This window comes from Canis aureus, chromosome 21, assembly GCF_053574225.1.
Source record: "Canis aureus isolate CA01 chromosome 21, VMU_Caureus_v.1.0, whole genome shotgun sequence".
Lineage (NCBI taxonomy): Eukaryota > Metazoa > Chordata > Mammalia > Carnivora > Canidae > Canis > Canis aureus.
The window spans coordinates 28,405,090-28,413,407 of NC_135631.1; the positions used below are offsets into that span (position 1 = coordinate 28,405,090).

Sequence of the window (8,318 nt, forward strand, 5' to 3'; positions counted from 1 at the left end):
TGTCTGACTCCAAACCCGGGGTGCATCACATTTTCTTATCCTAATGATCTCTAACTCAGTCCTTTGATCCTAGTCTATCCGTCCCCCAAATTCAGTGTGACAATCTTCATCATGGACTATGTTATCCTATTGAAAGTAAATAAATATCCTATTGATATAATTTCCAAGTTTAACTCAAATTCCAGTCAACGGCCTCACTATGGACAGGAGTTTTCTAAAAATCCACAAACCCCGTACTAATTTGTGTATTCCCCCAGAAAAGGCTAACTGCCCAAAAATCTTTTTTTGTCCCTTCTGGACGCATTCTCTGTTTCTCATGAATCTAAAGTTATACCTCCTATAGGCTGGTCAATCACTTGCACACGGATACAAGCTCATATGTACGTGCGTGCACACATACACAAACCCACAACCGAGAGTGTCCCACAGAAATTACCGGATGAGGTACAGTCAACACACTTGGGAAACACACCAATTTTAGCACCACAAATATCGATCACCCATCATGAAGACCAGCTCTGCTTAATCAATTGAAAGATCACACAAAAGAAACTATTTTGTTGAAGTCATCATCACCGCGATGCCTTCTATGTCCACGGCAATGGGTGATTACGGTCCTTTATTCCATAATATTTCATCATAATCGGGGATCCCCGGGTGGCTCAGCGGTTTAGCACCTGCCTTTGGCCCAGGGCACGATCCTGGAGTCCTGGGATCGAGTCCAGCGTCGGGCTCCCTGCATGGAGCCTGCTTCTCCCTCCTCCTGTGTCTCTGCCTCTCTCTCTCTCTCTCTCTCATAAATCAATCAATCAATCAATCAATACATCTTAAAAAAATATTTCATCATAATCCTCACGACAAGTTAAGGATGTTTATTGCTAACCTACGTAGGAAGGCAGCAGAGTTCCGAGACTTTGAGTGACTTACTGACCAGCAAGCAGCACTGCCCACGTTTGACTGACACTGAATTTTCAATCCAAGGCTCTCCTTCTCCCGATTCTAACCGGAGTCTCCACACAACCCCCATTTCACCTGTGACTATTAAGCGGTCCCCAGCGGGGATTCAGATCATTAAGTGGATTGATTCAGCCCATTGCAAAGCCCCTGTTGTAGTTGCACTTTGATTAACCCATCTTTTCCTTGGCAGTTCAATGCAGGAGCCCCGAGAAGATGTTTTTTAAGCGACGAAGAGCAATAGCAAGAATACACAAGCACGCATCTGTCCTTGGAGACTAGATCTTCTCCATCCCAAGGAGGGTCTGCATTTTCTGCTGAGGGCTGGTGCCGGAGCCCATTCTATCAGCAGGAGCCCCAATGTCAGCCTCAGTTCCTGGAGCTAACACACAGCTCCAGGCTGTTGTAATGACTCAGCAATCAAAACTTCAAGTCCAGCCCGCCTGGTCCTCACCCACCTCCAGGGCTAGAGCTCCAAGAGCTCCCCCTTTTGCTCTTCAGTTTACTGGGTGAGTTTTCTGGCTTCCTTTAAAGGTTCTCAGTGGCTGACTTTCCAGCTGTCAGCTCCGTTTGTTACAGAAGGAAAGAGCCATTCATGTGTTAAGTGCCCTGGGTCTTAAAAACACAGAAACACACTGGAGAATGTTGGGCCTGGTTGGCTCACTTGAGCAAAGACCCAAGGAAAGGCTGGCCAACTGACTGGAACTAAATAGAGAAGGAACTGGGATTTCCTTTATTCTCCCCCAAATAAACAAACTCAAGGCATCCCTTTACTAATTGATTCTTTTACATAAATAAATAAATAAATAAATAAATAAATAAATAAATAACTGCATATATTCTTTGTAGGAAACTCCAGCCTTTTCTCTGGCAGCTCTGGTAGGTTACCTGTACTGATGCAAAAAGTTCCCTCCCTCCCGTTTCTTTTCCAAACTAAGAAAACAAATCCTGATAAACCTAAAAAAAAAAAAAAAAAAAAAAAAAAATTCACAAAAGAAAACCAGAAAACAAGGAAGAAAGCAATAGATCTGGATCCTATTCTGATTGAAAGCTGCTTGCTTACCTCTGCTAATAAAGATGCAACGTTACTGCTGCTCAAACCCCATCAGGAAACCTTGACCTACCACAGAGGTGCTTTACCCACTGCGGGAGCTGTAATCAGCAAACCCTGAGTTGGCTAGCACCCCACTTCTATTATTAGCCTAAAAGAAGCGATAATGAAAGTGTTGCTATCGCTAGAAGATTCACTCATTACAATTAACTAAATCTCAAATACACAAAAGCCAAGACGCTATCGTTATTTTCAGGACGGTGCTGAGAATAATCTGCAATTAATCTTTTCCTTAAACCAACACCCCGAGTCTAAACACACCCACCCGGGGTGTGAATGTGAACGGGAGGGGAGTAGTCCGCATTACACAGCCTCCATAAGAAGAGGCATTAATCTGCCAACTTCCAGGAGGACATTTCCACGGGGCTTCCCCTTCTTCAGAGCAGTCAGTCCCCACACGGAACAGAAGACGTCACATGCTGTCCTCTGCACCTGGGACCTGATACCCAAAGCTGCATGGTCGTGGGGAGCTGCCCAACGTAAGGAATGCTGCTGGTCCGGGTGGAGTGTGGGGCACTCCCGACCCCAGTGCACAGTCCCCCCCCCCCGCCCCCGCCCCCCCCCACCCCCATCCCCTGTGCTGGAGCATCAGGGCGCTGCACTCTGCCTTTTGGGCACACGTCTGACACCTGCCTTCAGGTTCCACAAGTCCCAGGTTGTTTGCTCCACAAAGAAAATGAGATTTTAGTTGCAGTTTCTCCCGGGTCTCAAGTCACTTAAAAAGGAAAAAGTCCCCTCTCTGAGAAAGGAAATGTGACTGGGGCTGCTAGTGCCAGATGAAAATATCCTGAGCAGAAATAGTGGGCAGGACCCACAGATCGCACAGGCTACTGCTGGAGCCGGTTTCCCCGGGGCACCTGCACCAAGAGCAGTGAGGGGGGAAGTGCCAGCTGGGGGGCGGGGGGCCTCTCCTAACCCTGGCCTCCGTAAAGGGCTTCTTTCCTACCACTCTGCAAAAACGTCAGAGGGACAGAGGGCACAGTCCAGGGTAAGACCAGGGTATCAGCTCATCTCTAAAGGGGTTTTTCTTTCTTTCTTTTTAGTTCCAGAGTGGGGGGGGGGCTCTTTTTTAGAGAAAAGAGTCTTCATGTCTGGAGTATGAGCCTGTGGCCTCTCAAGTCGGAGGCCCCACTAAATCTCTGACCCCGACGGTCTCTGAAGAAGGCTCATGCTACAGTTTGCATCATTCCTCCACCTACACACAGACACCCACACTTGGAGAAACACCTCGGGGGCGCTCAGCTCAGCTGCCCACTTAGGGTACCTGTCAGCTCTTCCGTGACAGCCTTCACGCCAGCAGAGCTGGCCGACATTCCATGAGATGCCACCTTCCTTTTAGGGTCACCCATCCAGATGCACGACTGAGGACTGAATAGAAGCCCTTTTGCTTCTTGTGGGGGGGGGGGGAAGCTCAGCATTTTAGAAATCTATTTACAAGTGATTCTCCCTTCGTATGAGAAGCTAAGTGATGCCAGGGAAGAGAGAAAACTACACCCCAGGAGCACAGATGCTAACACAGTGAAATGCTACTTTGCTTTAATTAAGTCACCTCGGGATGGAAATCGGTAAAACACTCTTCGGTTTACTTTGAAGGAAAGAGGAAAGGGGCAGGAGAGGGACAGCTAACCGCCTGGAAACACTAAGGGGACGGAGCCGGGCAAAAGGCTGGACTAGGTCACCTGCATCCCTAAGGCCGCCTGCGTGCCTCACAGCCAAGGGTGGACCCTCAGGAGCAGTTTGCAAGTGCACCCCATTCCCTGGGGGACCACGTAGGGGAAGGGGAGCTTCCCAAACAGAGAGACACCGGCCTCCATCAGGGGAGGGAGCTTTCGGGAAGGTTGATGACATGCAACCGCAAGAGAATCAGTGCAAGAAGAAAACAAAAAACAAAAACAAACAAACAAAAAAAAGCAGGTTCCAAACACTGAACAATTTCCACTTTGTTCTCATTTGTTCCAATTAAGAGCTGTTGCAGCAGCTTCTCTGTATTCCACACATTTGCAACTCTCCAGAGCAGACAAACTCTTCCAGAAAAAATAAAATAAAATAAAATAAAATAAAATAAAATAAAATAAAATAAAATAAAATAAAATAAAATAAAATAAAATAAAATAAAATAAAATAAAAATAAAAAGTGCCATGGGAGGGAGGGGGGAAGTCTACTATTAAGTTATCCTAAGAGTCCAGATTACACCCCGACCCCTTCCCTCGGTGTCTGAGCAGACACACTTTGCTCTCACTCAGAGCCGCTGCCAGTTGCTTTCCTGATTTGTTTCCCCCTTAAAATTTAGAGAGTATTTCAGGGACAGAGAAGGCTAGAATCATTTTTTTTCTTTTTTTTTTTTTCTCCAGATTTCACAGAAGCAGAATTCACTGCGCGAATGTCAGATAAATAAGAGGAAGAGAGATGGGGGGAGGGGGACGCCCAGGGAAATTATCTCCTTGGCATGAAAATAGCCCCACATGCCGCACACTGAGGTCCCGGGAGCATCCCAGGCTCTGGGAACGCACCTGGAAGCTGCACCTGGATTTCGGAGGCAGCGGCCGGGCTGGAGCCCAGGCCGGGGTCCCGGACTCACCTCCCCGGGGCCTCGGGGATCGCCCGCTCCTCCCGCGCCACGCTCCTTCCTTCTTCCCCGTGTCAAGTCGCAGAGGAGGAGAAACATGCAGTTTTCAAAGGTTCCATTTATCTGATCTTCCGGCAAAACCGCGTCCAAGAGACTCCGCCAAAAAGTAAGCCCGAAAGTCCTCCGGCGCGGCGGGGGGGGGGGCGGCAGGTGCGCCCCGGGGGCCGATGCGCGCGGCCCAGGCTCCTGCGGGGGGTGGGGGTGGGGGGCGCACCTGCCCCGGGCCGCGCTCCCGACACCCGCGCCCTCGGGGGACGCGCCGCGGCGGCTGGAGGGAAGGGCTCCGGGGCCTCCCAGGGCGCTCCGGCGGCGGCCCAGGGCCCGAAGCTCCGGATCCCGGGGGCCCCCCTCCCCTCCCCTCCCCTCCCCGCGGGTCGGCAGCGGGAGCGGCGGCGGAGGCGTGTGCTCGCGGGTGGCCCGGCTCGGGGCTACGGGAGGGAGGAGGGAGGAGGAGGGACGGAGGGGTGCGCGGGAGGGAGGAGGGAGGAGGGATGCGCGGGAGGGAGGAGGGAAGAGGAGGGAGGAGGGGTGCGCGGGAGGGAGGAGGGAGGAGGGATGCGCGGCGGGCGGCGGGATGCGCTGCGAGAGGGATGCGGGATGGGATGCAGGATGAGCTACGAGACGGATGCAGGCGGCGGGATGCGCTGCGGGGGGGATGCGGGCGGCGGGATGCGCTGCGGGAGGGGATGCAGGATGAGCTACTAGAGGGATGCGGGCGGCGGGATGCGCTGCGGGAGGGATGCGGGCGGCGGGATGCGCTGCGGGAGGGATGCGGGCGGCGGGATGCGCTGCGGGAGGGATGCGGGCGGCGGGATGCGCTGCGGGGGGGATGCGGGCGGCGGGATGCGCTGCGGGAGGGATGCGGGCGGCGGGATGCGCTGCGCCCGCAGCCGCTCCGCCGCTCAGGCCGCAGGCGACACTCGCGGAGCAAGAATACTAATAAGGTGGCGGCCACCGATTCCTCCGGGCGGCCAGGACCGCCGGCGCGCGCCTCCCGGGGCTGTGCGCGCGTGCGCGGGCGTGTGTGCGCGTGCCCACGTGTGTATGTGCGCGCGCGTGTGCACGTGCGCTCGCGTGTGCACGTGTGTGTGTGCACGCGTGTGCCCGTGTATACGCGCGTGTGTGCGCGTGTGCGCCTCGGGGGCCTTGGGCGCCAGGGCCCGGGAGGCAGCGCGGCCTGCGGGGAAGGGCTGCACCTGCCGGATCCGGATCCGGATCCCCCCAGTCCCGCAGTGGCGCGGCCCAGGGCACTATTCTGTTTGGAATTAAAAAAAAAAAAAAAGGAGGGGGCGGGGGCTACTGGTTCAGAAGCCTGGAGCTGGCACCTGAAGGCAGGCGAGAGGAGGGGGAAATGTCCAGGGAGACAAATTAGCTTTATCAATAGGCTCCAAGGAGACCAAGGCAGAACTGTAAGGCGCTGCGGGCCTGGCTGCTCAGCGGATGTGCAAAACCATTTCAAGAATCCAGCTCTGGCCCCTGAACCTCAGGGGGAGCTGGCCACAAGTATCCGAATTTGACTGATGGGACTAGGGACACCTGGGCTCCGGGGAATACGGAAGGGTTGGTTCCTGCGTGCTGCTTTGCAGCCTCCACCAATGTGCGCAGGGACCTGGGTTCGGCTTGTCCATTTTTAATATGGATTTAGACTCTATCCTCTGCAAATAAACAGTTTTACTCTCATGCACAGCTTTTTTTTTTTTTTTTAATCACATAACTAACTGTCACATTGTGGAAAATGTCTGAGTGACATTACATCATTAGGGGGACTGGTTGGCGACTGCTAATAGTAAATATCACTCTATAGGATATCCTTCCATGGAATGAGTTTGGGGTTTAGAGGGGGGGAAATGTAGGATATCTCTTTTTAATGCCAAGCAATGATAAAAAAAAAAATACATGAACAGGTGATGTGAATAATCCCTCAGCCTCTGGAGGACTCCAATTTCCCTTCTAGCATTGGGTCTCCTATCCCAGTACTTCTTCTTTAGCCAAGGATGCTCACTAAGTTCCTTAAGGTGAATTAAGTGTGTATCACCTGAATAGGTGAGTCCTGGGCAGTTGGAGAAAGCCCCGCAATACCAGGAACCGTCAGCAGATGTCACAAACGAGGGTGCAGGTAAGAGATGGCTACCAACACCTGCAAACATTGCATCTAATTTCATCAAAAGTATAAAATCAACCTTAAATGCTAGAGTTTTGTGATACTTAGAGGTACCGATAAGAACGTGGAGGGCAACTTGTGTTTGCCCCCAAATGTCACTCTCAAATCACTATCTTACAAACTCAAAGTCATCAGCTACAGATATCAGAAAGGAGAATCGCATGTACTACGGCCCTAGCATCTGATTTGCCGCTAACGTTATCTCTAGGAGTTAGGATTTTTTTTTTTTTTAATAAAATGTAGCCTCTGAAGATCTCCTTGTTCAATGTAGAGCAACTACCAGATTTAACTTCGCCCCAGATCAGTGGGAGGAAGTCAATTTGGTCATGAAAAGTCAACATAAAAAAGTGTTCAAGTTTTCCACGTAAGAACGGCAGCTCCGTTTCACCTTGATCACACCTTATGAACAACATTATAAAAGAGCTGTTCGTGTTTGGGAGTGGAGCATTAAAAACCCAGCATGGAGAGTGCATGAAAAATTATGGTCGATCAACAATTCCAGGCATGCCACGGGGTAAAAGGCCTTTTAACACACCGGCACATCATCTTAGCCTTTATTTATCTGGAGGCGATCGTTAGTGCCCACCAAATCCCAGCCTTAACTGGCCCAGATGCCGGTAAAAGGTGGTTTTAAAAGTTTGGGCCCTGGAGTCCAGGCAGACCCCGGTTCAAGTTTCAGTTCTTCCTAGTGGCAGGCGGTTAGTCTCCAGGACTGCCTCCCACTCTCTCCCTCCCTTCCTTTCTCTTCTTCATTTTTCCCTTTCACTTGCAATCTGGACGTCCTTCCTTACCTAATGGGATTATTGTGGGGACTGGAATGAATGAATATTTATTACGTGCTTGGCATATTTCCTGACACATACTAAGTGACCTAGAAGTACGACGCGGGCCTTACACAGCTGATGCTTGTGCCTTCGTGAGCCACCGATACAACCAGTAGCTCCGTTTAACCGATTCTTTCGACGTTGAGCTATTTGTTTGTAAATGTGCTTTTACGGATAGTTATTTTGATCTTGTTTTTGTAAATGTACTGTTGAGTAACTCTGGGCCACTTTCTAAAGTTTATTATACACACAAACACATTTCTGCAATCATCCATGTGCTCCGAGGCTCATGAAAACAGAGAAATTGCTTCCCTGATTAATTGTCTGAGATCACTTTGACTGGAACAGCATATTTAGAAAGAAAACCCGAAGACCGCTTACAGCTTCCCCATCAAGACTTGCTGTGAAGCCAACAGAACACCACCAAGCACTCACATGAAAATGCTTAACGATGCAAGAAAAGACCCCAGGAAATGAGGATAGTTCCTAAATTAGCGATTCCACGAAAGACTACATCAGATTATCATTTGTAAGTGGGTGTCTAGATATGGCATTTCACTGAACGACTGTGATGTATTGAATAAACTACTTTGCCATAGAAAACAAATACCAAAAATGCGACTGCTGTTCTTTGGACACCA

The 8,318-nt window shown here is 50.7% G+C and overlaps 1 protein-coding gene across 7 annotated transcripts in view; it reads right to left on the reverse strand.

Annotated features, from left to right (window-relative positions):
• Positions 1 to 4,811, reverse strand: part of LRRC4C (leucine rich repeat containing 4C) — a 1,161,603-nt gene extending 1,156,792 nt beyond the window's left edge. For 5 of the 7 annotated variants that reach the window (XM_077863658.1, XM_077863655.1, XM_077863657.1 and 2 more), the window contains exon 1: positions 4,577 to 4,805. The gene's annotated coding sequence lies outside the window, so the exon portion shown is untranslated. Of the gene's footprint in view, positions 1 to 4,576 lie in introns of all 7 variants that reach the window. The other 2 variants (XR_013360200.1, XM_077863656.1) reach the window with 2 other exon arrangements.
• Between the last annotated feature and the right edge of the window lie 3,507 nt (positions 4,812 to 8,318).